Source organism: Dipodomys merriami, unplaced genomic scaffold (assembly GCF_024711535.1).
Source record: "Dipodomys merriami isolate MVZ:Mamm:240054 unplaced genomic scaffold, mDipMer1.0.p SCAF_8, whole genome shotgun sequence".
NCBI classification, from domain to species: Eukaryota; Metazoa; Chordata; class Mammalia; order Rodentia; family Heteromyidae; genus Dipodomys; species Dipodomys merriami.
In genome coordinates, this window is record NW_027206401.1 from 13,613,197 (window position 1) to 13,626,871 (window position 13,675).

At 36.0% G+C, this 13,675-nt stretch overlaps 1 long non-coding RNA gene across 3 annotated transcripts in view; it reads left to right on the forward strand.

The window, feature by feature from the left end:
• The first annotated feature begins 8,795 nt into the window (after positions 1–8,795).
• LOC138819403 (uncharacterized) overlaps positions 8,796–13,675 on the forward strand; it is a 235,007-nt gene continuing 230,127 nt past the window's right edge. For all 3 annotated transcript variants that reach the window (XR_011369425.1, XR_011369426.1, XR_011369427.1), the window contains exon 1: positions 8,796–8,892. This is a non-coding gene — a long non-coding RNA (uncharacterized lncRNA). The remainder of the gene's footprint in view (positions 8,893–13,675) is intronic.

Sequence of the window (13,675 nt, forward strand, 5' to 3'; positions counted from 1 at the left end):
TTTCTCTCTTTCAGTACTGTACTCTTTGGAAGTCTGCTCTGCAGGGAACAAAGATTGAGGATTGATGTATACTCCATTTCTTCGAAGTGTATCTACAAAAAAATAATTTTTGAATCCTTCCGTATGAGGTATTTGTGTTTGCCCTTAGATTTGCTTGCTTAGTTATGTTATGTCATTAGACTTATCAGCCAATATTATATTTATTTTGTTCAAAAATTTCAGCTTTGACCATTGGTTGACTATGCCCTTTTTTACACCTCATCACTCATCACTCTGATTTCTTACTCTTCTTCATTTATTTATTATTGTAATTTTCTTTAGAATTTCATTGACCTCTAGTATATAATTATGCACACCTATTTTCTGTACCAGCCTGACAATTATTCCCCTTTCCCCAGACCCTTGTTTCCGTCTATTAGATAGTATATTAAGAAATAAAATCTTGGCATTTGATTTACTTGGTGGTGCTGAGCTGGCGTTGGTTCCTGGCTTTCTCTGTTGAATGAAAGTATTTAATGTATTTATAGTATGTACGTATGGTAACTCATATATACCCAAATATCTGTAATTATTTTATATGTAATATTCTGTATGTATGTATGCATGTATGTATGTATGTATCTATCTATCTTTCTATCAATCTATCTACCTACTTAATATATATACAGGTATAGTTGTATTGTGGAATAGAGTTGTTCCCAACTCTACTTCATCTAGCATTGTAATCCTTTACTCTAGCAGCAAGTAACCTGACTCCTACTATCTTGTACTTATTCACTTAATTATTCAATCCTAACATAAATGTACAGCTCTATAAGAATTACCCATTTCCCCATAGAGAAAAAAATATCAGCCAGAGTTTATTGTGTATGAACAATTTATTTTGCCTTTGGTTAATAGATTCTATCCATATCCAAAGTTGTCATCTTTCTTTCCCCTTCACTTTCTGTGATGCTGTTATAGTTTAAGTACCTTCAGGTTCATTTTATAGATTTATAGTTAGTTTGATTATATTCTGCTTTCTACCCTGGGATACTCTGATCCAAAATAGTTTTTATTTTTAATTTTTTTCTATAAGTAAGTTCACTGTTGATAGCCATTCTATGAGTTTTAATAGGTATATAGTGATATGTATTCTTCATTACAATATTATACAGAGTTGTCCCATCACTCCAAGACAATTCCTGTACTTCATGTATAATCTGTCACCTAACACGCCCAAAGCCCTGGAAATCACAGTGCTTTTACCATGGCTACAGTTTCTAGAATGTACGACTGGCATCTTCTTCTCTAAAAGTGGATTTAATAGCATATATTCATTAAATATTTACCATGTGTGTTTCTCTAGGCTCTGGGCTTTTTCAGTCCATATAATAGAGGTTCAGTTATTGCACTGAATTTACAGATAAGGAAACTTAGAATGGCTAAGCACTGCTCCTAAAGTGGTATACATCTACTAACATGATTTGTCGGTTTAAAACAAGGGCTATTTGGATCCAAAACTTGCATCCAATCAGTCTGTTAGATTACAAAATTCACACTTAGAACTGAGACAATTAGAAACAGAAGGCCTACTTCAGAATGCTCTGTTAGTCTTTTATACTTTGATAGCTTGAGCACAAAACAATGGGCTTTTTTATAACCTCCAACATGTATTATTTTGTAGGAAAATTATGTTAATACTAAAACAGAAGGAAGGAAGGAAAGAAGGAAGAATGGGAGAGAGGGAGGAAGGAAGGAAGGGAGGAAAGAAGGAAGAAAGGAAGGAAGAAGATAGAGAAGGAGAGAAGGAAGGAGGAAGCATGTTTGGTACAAGAATAAGTTTACTGGCTTTGTAGGGTTCTGCTAAACATCATATTCCCCCCGCCACCCGCCCCGCAATGCACAGTACTGACAATTTTGCTGTCATAGAATACACTATGAGTTTCATTTACCCCAGAGGGACACATTTGTCTATGACATTTTCCTTAAAGGGCATGTGGTATTCAGCACTAACAGGTTTCACTCATATGCTTTACTTGATTTATTTATCTAAAACAAAGGAAACATTTAATGTTTTAGTTCTGTATCTTCTTTGGGAATGTGGTTATTAATAAAGATCTCAAACTGAGCCCTGCCATGTGGCTTGACTTCACAAGACATCAGATAAGGCTCTGCCACCAGGCTTCCCATCAAACCCCTTAAAATTAGCCACCAGATGAATAATTGATTGTTGTTAAAATAAAACACTTTCTTGATATTTGAGAATGTTTTAATGTGACTTTAACCTATGATCTGATAAATAAACAATCATTCTAAGTATTCAGATGTGACTTGGAAACCAAGAATAGGAAATTTAAATGATTACTTAGATGGAGGGGGTGGGAGGAAAAAACTGGGAGAGAATGAAAGAAGGGATGACATTGTCCAAAAGGAAATGTGTCCATTACTTGGCATATGAAACTGTAACGCCTCTGTAATCACCTTCATAATAATAATAAAAAAGAAAAAAAAGAAAAGATCCCTTATGAATCTGGTATCAGGTTTCTATAGAAACAATATTCTTTTCAGGTAAAAAAGATATTAATTTTCTCCAAGCAAAAGAAGACAACATATGAGGAAATACAAAATGTATTACCTAATTGCTTGCAAATATCCCCTGGGAGGTCAAAGCACCAGAGCTGAAACCTCAGCGATCCAGCTGTTCTCATTGTGAACTGGTCATGGCTGTGTAGGTATGTACCGAATCTAAGGAGCTTTCTTGTTCACAAGCAAAAGACTTACATAGGTTACAAGATTTCTCAAAAACAGTTGAAATGTTTTATTATAAGCTGCCATAACAAAGTACCACAAACTGAATGATTTAAACACAGAAACTGACCATCTCACAGTTCTGGAAGGTAGAAGTTCAAGAGGAACATGTCAGCAGGATTACAAGGGAGAATATACTCCATGCCTCTCTCCTATCTCCTGGTAGTTTTCTGGCAACCTGTGGCAAGTTGTTCTTGGTAGATGCATTGGCCTGATTTCTGCCTAGATATCTTCACGGGTCCTCCTCTGTTCATGTGAATCTGTACACTCAATTTTCCCCTTTTTATAAGGACATCAGTTAGATTGGACTAGGATCCATGCTCCTCATGACTCTTTTTAATTTGATTATCCCCTTTTAAAAAATGTATTTTTATCTTTGAGAAGGTGTACAAAGGAGTTGCCATTCAACAAGGTTGTGTATATATTGAATGCCTGCTGATGAGTGTCACCCCGCTCATCATTCTTCCCCTGCTCTCCCAGCCCCACCCCTTCCCTCAATTTTTTCCCTCAATTTTCTTAATTTGATAGAATATGCATTGTATTTTATGACTATTTCTCCCCTCTTCCTCTCTTTATTCCTCTACCCCTCTCTTCTTGGTCCCCTCCCCTTTTCAAGCACCCATTTCATGGTGTTTATTTTGTTGGACTGAGAGTTAGCTTTTCTAAGAAATTAAGACTCTATTTCCAAACAAGGGTGTCCTGAGGTACTAGAGGTTAGGAATTCAACATTTCTATGTAGGGAGAGACAGTTTGACTCATAACAGTACCACTGGGGTGTCTATTGCCAAGGCAAAACCCAAAGCTCATTCCATGTCTTAGTCATCTTACTTATCTGGTCCTCTCAGCTCACTTTCTTCTCATACAACAGCTTTCCTGGTTGATTTCAGCAGACAGAAAGAGCTAGGAGGCACATGCGATAGGAATGGACATTATACAGCAGGCTGAGGTTGTCTGAGACTATCTGAAAGCGCAAAGAACTGCTGAACACTGCTGGAATTTCCCATTTTTCCATGGTGTCATTCAATGTCTTTTTCCCATTATAAACTATGTTTCTCTAAATGGAGGGACATTTCCATGTTTGCTGTGTTTTTTTTTTTATCCAACATTTAGCACGGTACCTTACCCATAAGAGGTATTCAATAAACGTTTCCTTAGGGAAATGTATATCATAATCCAGTCAGTATTTCGTGTTGGGTTTGAGAACAAGTTTGGAGTACTATTAGATAGGAGACGGTGGAGAGGAGATATGGGAGTCTACAGTGGTAACATGCATGAACAAAAGCAGAAATATTGAAAAGTAAATTCCAAGTATGTATTTAAAGAAGTGATTCATCCGTTTGGCTTGGGTGAAGATTCCAGAAGGTGACTGATGGATCCTAAGACTCAACAGTTAGATGTGATCAGATCTTGCAAACTTGGAATGTCAGACTCTAGAGTTAAGAGTTGAACTATCTGGCAAGGAAAGTAGCTAAATAGTTGAGCAGATGGGTGTGAGATCTGATCATGTTTTAGGCATTTCAGGTCCTGAGAGTCTAGTGATTTGCCCTAGGAAATTTCAGGATAGGAATGTGTCATGCCAGCGCCTGTTGAAACACTGGAAGCAGGAAGCTCAGATGTGTAAGAGGCAAAGAAAAGGTAGGAAGAAAATTCATGACAGAAGAGAGAGGAAAAAGAGAAATAAATCTGGGAGAATGAGAATGGGTAGAAAAACCCTGTGCCAGACTGGGTGATAGAAATGAGACAACATGTTTTGAGCTGTAAAGAAAAGGAAATGTGTGTGTGTGTGTGTGTGTGTGTGTGTGTGTGTGTGTGTGTGTGTGTGTGTGTGTGTGTGTAAGAGAGAGAGATGGGGAGAAGATAGTATTAAAAAATTTAGGAATTCTACTATGAATACTGCTGAAATTTCCTGTTTTTCCTAGTGTCATCCAATATCTCCTTCCATTATAAACTATGTTTCTCTAAATAGAGGGACATTTCCATGTTTGCTGTGTTTTTTTGTCCAACATTTAGCACAGTACCTTACCCATAAGAGGTATTCAATAAATATTTCCTTAGTGAATGAATAGTTTGCATGATTTATCGCAGCAAATTAGTAGTTGACTTACAGTTACAAGTAGTAGAGTAGCTTGGAGAATATTGGAATATTAAAAGCCTCTTTCAGAAAAGTTATAGAACCGATATAATTTCCAGATTCTTGAGGCATGATTGACCAATGAAAATTGTACTTTAGACTATATATTGTGATGTTTTCATATGCATATACATCTAAACATGATGACCATCATCAATCCTGGTGGCATATCCGTTACCTGTTTGCTTTTGTGGTATGCAAATTTAATATATACTCTCTCAGCAATTTTGAATATACTAAAGATTATTAACTATAGCGACAGATTCGTACACAGGCCTTTAGATCATATTCATCTTCTAGCTGAAAGTTTGAACCCTTTCACTAATGTTTCCCTGTACCTGTTACTCTCCAGCCTTCGGAATCCATCCATGTACTCTTTCATAGATTCTTCATGTAAGTGAGATCATGATCTTCATCTTCTGAGCTATTGCTTTTATCATAATGTTCTCAAATGTCATCCACATTGTTGTAAATGACAAGATTTTTGTCTATTTTAAGGCTATATATTATTCCACACACATTTTTATACATGTTGACATTTAAGTAGTTTCCTGTCTTGGCTACTGTGAATATTGCTATAATGAAAATGAAAGTACAGATATCCCCTTCTGATACGGATTCCATGTCCTTTGCAAATAGGCCCAGAGTGTAACTGCAGATGCTATAGTGGTTCTATTTTTAATTTTGTTTTCTTTAGCAGTGCTGGAATTTGAACTCAGGGCTTATATGGGTGCTCTACAATTTCAACGATACCCTTAGTTTTTCTTGGCTGCCGTGTATTTTCCAGAGAGGGTCTCGTGCTTTGTTCAGGCTAGCCTCAAACAATTATCTTCCCATCTCTGCCTTGTATGAAACTGTGATTACAAATATGTAACATTATGCCAATACTTACTTTTAATTTTTGAGGACTATTCTTTTTGTTGTCTACAATGGTTGTAGCAATTTATGTTTTCAGAAACTATACACTTAATCTTTTTTCTCAACAATCGTACAAACACTTGTTATCTTTTTTCTATTTGGTATTGGTTATATTTGCTGTTGTAAGAAGATAGCTCATTGTATCTTTTCATATAACTGTCAACCAGCCATTTGTATGTCTTTTTTGGAGAAATGTCTATTTCACTGTTTTGCACTTTTTTTTTTGTTAGTTGTGGGGCTTAAACTCATGGCCTGGGCACAGTCCCTGAGGTCTTTTGCTCAAGGCTAGTGCTCTATCACTTTGAGCCACAGTGCCACTTCTGTTTTTCTGGTGGTTAATTGGATATAAGATTCTCACGTACTTTACTGCTTGGGCTGGTTTTGAGCTACAATCCTCAGATATCAGCCTCCTAAGAAGCTAGGATTACAGGTGTGAGCCAACGACACCAGGCTTATTATTCTTCTTCTTAGTAATAGTTGGAAGAACTACTTATGTGTTTTGAGTATTAACTGCTTACTGAATATACAGTTTACAAATATTTTCTCCCATTCCCTAAGTGGCCTTTTCATTTTGACAACTGCTGTGCAGAAACTTTTTAGTTTTATTTTTTCTCACTTTAGTTTTGCTTTTATTCCTTGTGTTTTGATGTTGACTCAAAAAAAATATCATATCATTGCTGAGACTGAGGTCAAGAAGCTCCTTGCTTCTTGGAGTTTTATTTTTATTTTTTTGTCTCATGTTCAAGTTTTTAATTAATTTTGAGTGAATTTTTGTTTATGGTATAAAATGAATGGGTCCTCTTTGTTTTGTGCATAGATATACCATTTTCCAAACATCATTTATTGAATGGTCTGTCTTTTCCCTATTGTACATTTTCATTTATAACCAAACAGGAAAAATATCTTAAGGAAAATATTTTCTGGACTGCCAAATGTTACAAAACCAGAAAAGTTAGCCATCAAAGTATTTATGAAATGACTCGCAGGATTATCATTTACTTTCTGCTTTGATGAGTTCTTCCTTAAGGGATTCTTGCTCAATATGATTATTGTGCAATTTTTAATTTTTTATCATAGTGAACTACAGGGAGTTATCCTTAATTTCTGTTTAAACACCATAAAAATTTGGAATCAGCCCTAAGTTCAACTGCCAGCTGTGTTCCCGAATAGCTATGAGATTTCAGGCAAATCATAAAGGAATATCAGAGTGTTTACTTTCCTGACTGATTGTATTGATGTAAAGATTAAGGAAGCTACTGTCTATAGTGTTTGGCATGCTTCCTGGCACATGGTAGGTGCTCAGTAAATATTCTTGTTTAGTAGTTGTATTTTTGCTACAGTATTGTTGATTTCATGCATGAGTTTTTCATAAGTGGAAGTATAAGGGGAGTCTTTAGACAGAGATCCAACTCTAAGCATTCTGACATGTTAGGTCTATCTACTCACCCCAATACATGAGTTAAACCGTGGGGACGGGCAAAGAAATGAGTTTATTAGTGAAGAACAAGAGAAAGCACTCCAGCTCACCTCTGAGGTAACAGCCTGAGCTTCAGTCTTAAATAGAGGAGGAACTGGTGGGGGAGGGGGACACAGGTATGCAAAATGAAGGAGTCCTAGTCAAGATCCAGTCTAAGTGACAACCATCTATCTCAGTTTTGGTTCCTGCAAGTTGGTGCAAAAAAGTCTTTATTGTTTGAGAGGGCAGCCTTGTTCCCATGAGATGTCGGCTCCAATTTGGGGGAATGAGCTGTCTGCCAAGTTCTAAAGTTCCTGGAATCCAAGATGACTGTAGACTTTCAGATGCCCTTTTGAGGCTCCAAAACAGAACATGATAAAAGAAGACAGTGCTCTTTTCCTTATTCCTTCACCCTTGAAAGAGGATGAGAGAAGCGAGGTGTCATCAGTTTTTAGACAGGCACTCCTTAAATGGTCGGCGCTTTTACTGCAGAGTTAAACAGGAGTCTGACCCAAACATTTAAGACAAGACAAAGCAAAAAAAAAAGTGCCAGGTTTTAAAAAAAATCATGCTTCTAGTTAACCTGTGAGTCCAAGTGAGGAGTTAATGATTGATTGCAAAAACAGTTTCTAAGTACCTGTTACAGAAATATATGTTCATGTATTTTATACCTATGTCCAACATAGGTATAGTTCAAAGATGTTTGCAGAACTGAACTAAGGTTCTCCTACTGAGGATGGTGCATATTCAACACAAAGGGTCTCTGGAAGAAAGGAGTTCAGTCTTTGCAACTCTTCAGTCACATGCTTTCCATTCAGATAAAAAAAAGTGTGAAGGCTAAAGAATGTTTTAAAATATAATGGACAGAAAGTGGTTAAACTACAACTCTAAGGGAGGAGGATTTAACCATTTAAGTTGAAGTACCTGCAACCAAAAGGTGATCTTTACCATTGCTTTGCTAAAAATAAGCTTCTCCTCTGAAACTGCTTTCATCTATGCAAATCTGCGAGCCCCTTCATAATTCCTGTAATAGAAAAATGATTGGCATCAGGGCATTAGAAATTCATGCATAACAGATAATGTACAACATCTCTTGACTTATGTAATGACAACATACACTTAATAATTGGCTGTTACAATGAGATCCTCTCCTTCAGGATCATATGAATATGTGATATATCAGGAGGCCAGTGGTCTTGCAATTTCTAATGCACAACTCTGGCTTAAAAATAGTCAACATATTAGAGAAATTACTTCCAATAATGACATAAAACATAAGTGTGAAATTGTATGCAGTGTAGAAACTAGAACACATTTTTGGCAGGAGTTGTTGTTGTAACAGGCTGAATAATGCTGGTTATTTTGCTACTCTGTTGAAGTCCCCCTTTTTTGAGCCTACACTGAACCTGTAACACTTATGGAAAGGGTAACCATGGCAACCTGTATTGATGTCACAAGCTCAGGCTTCTGACTTCATTGCATAATGCAGTAGCAACTGGATATGCAGCAGAAACACCCAGCTAAAGAACAAGTGTCTTGCTTCACAGCAAAGAGGACAAAGAAAAACAGCAAGTTCTAGGGGGTTGAATCCTGGATTGTGAGTCAGATTGTCTGAGTTCTTATTTTAAGCCTGCCTCTCACTTGTTGCCTTGTTTTGAGTTATTGTGTTTACATGTGTGCACTGAGATTTGAAACAAGAAATCTCCTATCTCTGGGATGTACAGAGCAGAGAAAAATCCAGAATAGTTAATATTGTGCCTTTGGCAGACAGCTCAATAAAGCTAAAACACCCTAAAAATAACTTTGAAAGAGGAATTTTTAATGCTTTGTGATAGGTAAATAACTAGCTCATAAAGATTAAAAGGACACTTTCAAATGGAAAAAAAAATCTAGCTGGGCTTTCTCTTTTTATTAGGCTTTTTATTTTTGAAAAAGTAGTGGGTAAAAGATAAAATTGATGATTTGTGTCTCAACCTTCATTTTAGGAGGAATATAGAAAACATGTAAATATGTCATTATGTCTATGTAGGCTGTATTTATTTTTTATGTATTCAGTGTGGTGAAGTAGAAGAGAAATTGTGTCAATTAATAGGCAGGATGCTTCCTTTGTTTATTCTGCATACATTAGATAATAAATGTTTCCTAATTCTATCAGGTAACTGTTGATCTTTGTTAGAAATTTACTGAATAAGGAAAATGTTTTTGCTAATTTATGATTAAGTTTAGAAAAAAATCTAATTAAATGCTTTTTAAGAATGAGCTTATCTTTCCATTTGAGGCTCTAACCTATTCATTATAGCCACTAAACTTCAGAATTGATGCATGAATGCTTTAGAATTTGTAAAGGAACTTAACACTAGTCAACTTTTTTTATAAGAAACAGGTGAACATATACAGTTTTTAATTTTATTTTTGTGCTGGTACCAGGGCATGAACTCTCAGGGCTTCATGCTCTCTGATTTGGCTTTTGCTCACAGCTGGTGCTCTACCACTTGAACCATGCCATCAGTCTGGCATTTTTCTGTTTAACTAGAGATGCAGTCCCACAGAATTTTATTGCTGTAGCTAGCTTTGATCCTCAATGCTCAGGTCTGTTTCTTGAGTAGTTAGGATTACAAACATGAGCTATAGGCACCTAGCTATATTTTTATTATCTTATGTAACAAGATATGATTTCTTCTGTTCCTTCTATTCATAGGCTAAGTCATTCTAAATTATCAGCAACAGTTTACCAGTGTATTAGTTCAACACCACATTGAATAACTCCCATGAATTCATAATTTGTCAAATTTGTAAGCTACTGCTGAAAAATGTAGAGTAAGGTTTAAGTTGCACTTAAATAAAAATGAGTTCTGTGTTATACTGCAGCACCAGTGTTTGTGCTGCCTTTAAATCTTTGCGTGCGTGTGTGTGTGTGTGTGTGTGTGTGTGTGTGTGTGTGTGTGTGTGTGTGTGTGTGTGTGTGTGTGTGTGTGTGTGTGTACACTCAGGGCCTGACAGGGCGTGAGTGGTGACCCTGAGCTTATTTTTGCAAAAGGCTAGCACTCTACCACTTAAATCAAGCTCCACTTCTAGCTCTTTTTAAGAGTCTTCCAGACTTTCCTTGCCTGGGTTGGCTTTGGACCATGATCCTCAGATATCAGCCTCTTGAGTTGTTAGGGATTACAGGCATGAGCCACTGGTGCTTGTTTTATCTTTAAATCTTGGAAGTGTTTTCAAGCAGGATTAAGTGTACAGTATAATATAGAATATATAAAATTGTACATTCATTCTTTCATTGTAAGCATTCTATCTAATTAGCTACTGTGATCTTTTTTTAATTGGCAAAAGGTTCTTTGTATGTTTATGTAAGTAAAATCCACAAGACTGTTACTGACTTTAGTGACTCTAAATATACATAGTAAAACTTTGTAAAAGCAGGTAGGTCTCTATATTAATTTTTTTTGTGTTAAGTCCCACCATTTTCTAAATGCAATTCTTCAAAACAGCAAAGATAGAATACCCAATGTACCAAAAAATTGTGACTAGAGAAGGAGTTCTAGTGTGTTCACCAAACTAATCTGATAGATTTAAGTCACTTCCCCAAAGTTAACTGATAGAAGAGTTTAAACCTCAACCAAACACTTGGTTTTGTCTAGTCAGTTTTCTTGATCCATCTTTATGGCTTGTATCCACAATCACTTATCTGTCTAATCTCAATAGTTCTGTTATCTGTCTCTCAAGATCTGTTCTTCTGGCAAGTAGTAACAAGGTTTGGCTACTTAGAGTTACTAAATTACATTCATTCAACATTTTGAAATGTATATGGATGTAGATTGGTAGGGTACCAAAGCAGCATAAGAATATTTATAAAACTTTGCTGGGTGACATTACTTTGGAAAGTAAAGCAACTGGAAAACAAAAATAAGTACATGTTAAAGCTGTCAAAATAAAATGCATAAAATCTGTATTCCAGGAATGGGAATAATCAGAGACAATGAGGGTATAGCTTTATATCAAGAAGGTTTCTTAATAGAAGAGACAACTGGTATTTGTCCCGTCTCCATTTTTCTTTCTCTCTCTGTCTCTCTGTGTGTTTCTCTCATCTTCTTTATCATTATAAAACTCATCTCACTGTTGAAACATTAGGTAGAAGAAGAGAAAAAGAACATAAATTATCTCATAGTTGAAAAAATGTCTGTAGTATCTTCTGCATATCATTACTCAAATATTTTAGTTTATGTCTTAAACATTCTTAAAATGGAAGTGATATTCTGTGATTTCTCTGTATTTTATTTCTGTTATATTACAATGTGGTACAAATATGGTTATAGAAACTTATCTGCATTTAAGTTACATGAAATTACTTTACCTGGATAAATTAAGCATTGGATCTAGTCAACTCCCAATTTCTTGCTGACATCATACATATGTTAAAACCTATATAAATATATATGTGTACTTATATACAAATATGTTTAATATTCTTATTTATAAAACCACTTGCCCCAAATTTTAACTAATCCAACATTTTTGTTCAAATGTATTAAGGTATTGTTTACAAAAATTCCATTATTTTCTTGTGAAATTTCATTGTTTCTTAGATTTTATATGAACATACATATTTCAAAAATGTTTAACTTAATCATAAAGAAATTTCCTATATATAAAATAGTTTAAATGTTCCCTTTTAAGAAATTTCTGTCCTCTTTAGGTAAAAGCTCTGGGGTGGGTAAGGAAGTTTCCATGGAATTTGGTGTAGAGGTTTAGAGACAGGTGTCACCTTGCCTGGCTTAGAAATTCTTTTTTAACGAGCCAGAAATGTTGGCAATAGGGATAAGGTAGGATAATGAGCAGGCCATGGAAAGGAAAAGTATGATCTCAGAGACTTGAGTATTGGTAACATCAAAGGAGTGGATGATGAGGTAAGAAATGAAACCTATCAATAAAATAATGCTACTGATCTTATAACTACTACTTGGAGTGAAAGGACCACAAAAGGATTAATATTATTTTAAAACATGTCAGTATTGTGGTATTTTATTTTACATTATTTTTATGTCATTTTTAAGGTTCAAATTGTTAAGTGGCATAACCCAAACTAACTGTGTTTATTATTGCTTTCTGGATCCAATATCTCTTCTACACCTAGCCCACAATCTTCCAGCTTTTATGACACTTTTTGGTTGTTGCTTCTATAACCAGCTCGGAATATGTTCACATTGATTTCACTTAGAACTTGATAGGATCTTCCTTGGAAGTCACATCATGTGACTGCCCCTTCCCAATCAGGACTTCCCTCTTGAAAGCAGAAAGCTGTGAGCCATTTTGCTTAATGTATGTATACAAATACACAGTCTGGAATTTTAGATGAGTTATGTCCCAGGAAAGAAAATGTTGACTAATGACTAAGAAGAAAAATGCATAAATACTTCTCTTTCCCTCTCAAATTCTATGATCCTGAGATGTAGTCATTATGGGATTTCATAACCTAGTATTATAATGTGAACCTGTCTAAATTAGTGCTTACTAGTTCAGTAGCATACTCTCTTGTCAGCTCTACTTCTCTATCTTGTTCTTTCTATACTCATTCTTGACTCCCTTGATAAAAATAGTAGCAGTTCTGTCAAGTCAGCCAGGCATCAGTGGCTTATGCCAATAATCCTAGCTACTCAGAGGCTGAGATGTAAAGATCACAGTTCCTTCAAAGCCAGCCCTAGCAGAAAAATCTGTGGATTATTATCTCCAATTAATCACCAAGAAAAGCCAGAAGTGGATCTGTGACTCAGGTGGTGGAGCTTTAGCCTTGAGTGAAAAAGCTAAGGGATAGCAGCACCCCAGACACTGAGTTCAAATTCTACTCAACAGAAGAATCAGTGATTTGCTCCAATGAGGACTGCAGAATGGCCTTGACAAGATTGTAGTGTCATGACTAAGTGGTTTGCATAGTAAGTATGATCAGATGAGAGTTTGGTGGGGGTTTTTTTGGTGCCAGTACTGGAGCTTGAAATCACGAGTTCATGCTCCACTTGGCTTTTTTGCTCATGGCTGGTACTCTACAGCTTGAGCCATGCCTCTGCTGGTTAATTGGAGATGATGCAATTCTGTGCCCTAGGCTGGCTTCAGATCTAGCCTCCTGAGTTGATAAATTTACAGGTATGGATCATGATCCCATTTATGCTTCCCATGTAGCTGGGATGACATACTTGTGCTACTGTGCTCAGTATTTTGTTGGTTAACAATAGGGCCTTGTGAACTTTTTGCTCTTCCTAATCTGAGCCTCTCATGTAGCTTGGATAATAGGTATGGTTAGGTTATAGAGAGATATGAGAGGATCTACACCCCAAACAACAAATATCAAAATGGCTTAAGAACAATGAGCTGTGATAAAGTCACCAGAG